The sequence below is a fragment of the Cupressus sempervirens genome, chromosome 11 (assembly GCF_028749045.1).
Source record: "Cupressus sempervirens isolate cs-2001-9-10 chromosome 11, ASM2874904v1, whole genome shotgun sequence".
Classification (NCBI taxonomy): domain Eukaryota; kingdom Viridiplantae; phylum Streptophyta; class Pinopsida; order Cupressales; family Cupressaceae; genus Cupressus; species Cupressus sempervirens.
Genome location: NC_143128.1, coordinates 233,349,273 through 233,351,424, shown reverse-complemented (window position 1 = coordinate 233,351,424; position 2,152 = coordinate 233,349,273). Strand labels below are relative to the sequence as shown.

The following is a 2,152-nucleotide window of genomic DNA, read 5'->3' as shown; positions in this document are numbered from 1 at the left end:
CCATATAAGTTGATGCGAGAGAATTCCAGCATGTTGAAATACAATTTCTTTAGAAACAAAAGATATGGCTAACACCTAGAAACTTTGTTAGGTTCAATTAATCTAATTCAGTTAGTTGTTTCTAATAATTTTCATGAGATCGGAATCTATTTCACTTAAGAACAGGGATTTAGACCTTGTTCCCAAAAAGACTCCCCAAGAAGGCTTAAGATATTTTAATTTTTAAAATCGGCTTAGATTTCTCCTGGGAAGTAGTGTTTACAAGGTTAGCCTCTTTTTGTTTCTTACACTAAACTAATTACTAAATCACATAAAATATGACAGAGCTTACCCCCAGGGGCCAGGTACATGATCTACTGAGAAAGGAGAGACCTAAAACAATCATAGATTTCGCTTATCTCAATGGCATATAATGCTCGAAGTTTACAATAGCATACGAGAAGTTCACACAATAGAGCTTTGCATCCCAACCTGTAACATTCCCCAATCTAGTGGTCATACATCACAGATACTATAATTCACTTCAAAATTCCAAGAAGACAACTAAATACGATCTAGATCAACACAATGTTGATGAAAAACAAATGTACACAGGTATTTCCAACTGCTCTCTTATTCATCTTCATGGACTGTGGAAAATTCATGAATGCAATACAATATTTCCAGAAAATATCCTAATACATGAAGCCCTAGGGCGAAATGTACCCTAAAGTTGAAACATGTAGAATAAATTTTAAGCCCTCACAGATCAAAATCTAAATAAATGAGCGTAATGACTCAGTAAATTCATATGGGCACGTATCTCCTAAGGACTTGCTTGCCGGTGACTACTGCTCCAACAGCGAGGCCACCAATGGCACCCGCGACAGCGGCAGATCGTATCCCAGCGGCGGCCCTGAAAAGAACCCCTGTACCCAACCCCGCCAAGATGCTATTAATTGAATCATCATCCCCCCTCGCGGCAACAATTCCACTCTCCATTCCAGCATAAAGAAGGCCTATTACCCCCAGACGATTGCCAAACTTTCTGCCCGTGTGACCAGAAGCATTCAGTACCCTGTTAATTCTAAGTTTCAAGGAATCTCCCGCTTCTCCGGCCTTCAAGCCTTCAACCAAACCCACGCCAGCGCCCGTAACAGCGCCCGTCAAATAAGCGCATCCTGTGTAATAGGTGATGTTATCGCTGAATGATCTTCTCTTCAGAGCGGCCTCCTCTTGGAAAAGATACTCTGGAGCTGTGGGGATTTGATACAGGTTTTTTACCGGCCTTATGTCAAAGCCCGGACCGTGAAGTTCTTCATATGGATTGTAAAGGCGCCTCCCTCCTTCCGGGTTCTGTGTCCCGTCCTTCGAGCTGCTGCTGTTCATTTTCCTCTGATTCGATCGCGCGATCTCTAGCAAGACATAACGGGCAGGAGACGGAAATTATATTGAAACCTCTTCAGGTCGCAATATTTTTGCATAACCTAATTTTACTAGAACATTCCGAGAATATATGAATATTACTTCCTTGGAGGGTGGGTCAACTCGAGGAATCTTCTACAACGATTTTCTAAAAAGAACAACAATTTGAACTTTAGGTACTTCATTTATTTTATTTTATGTACAAATTTCACTTTAGGTACTCCATTTATTTTATTTTATATACAAATTTCCATGTCAATAGATTTATGTATCATTTTAAGTATATAAAAAAGTAATTATCTTTATTCTTAGTGGTTGGGAGGGAAAATAGTAAGGAGACAGAATTATTCTCATTACAAATAAATATAGAATTTTTTGAACTTCTTTGCAAATGACTTGATTTGTAATGTCAAACGACTGGACATTTAATTTTAGAAGTTTCCTTTCCTTTACACTTTTGGTAGAAGGTCCAAAACCTCGTTTGGGAAGAAATTCAATATGCAAGATAACATCAAAATTTACAAATTAAACTAATAGTTTAAATTACATTGTAGTTGTGCATGTATAGGAGCTTTTGGAGGTGGTGAAGTCCTTCTATAGTGGAGAGCTTCCAAAAGAAGAACACTAGCCTTGGGGCAAGTCCCCATGTGGTTGCTAAACTTATTTTGGCTAGTAGTCGTTGCTCAACATTTTTAGCAACAATTTGTGGAGTTGATGGCCCCATGATTGTTGATCTTAGTTGCTTATT

General features: G+C 38.7%; 1 pseudogene across 1 annotated transcript; it reads right to left on the bottom strand.

Moving 5' to 3' along the window:
- Positions 1–597: 597 nt before the first annotated feature.
- On the bottom strand, positions 598–1,478 carry LOC149529014 (mitochondrial import inner membrane translocase subunit TIM23-2 pseudogene; annotated as a pseudogene). The gene has a single exon (XR_016358937.1). The product of XR_016358937.1 is annotated as a mitochondrial import inner membrane translocase subunit TIM23-2 pseudogene (transcript).
- Between the last annotated feature and the right edge of the window lie 674 nt (positions 1,479–2,152).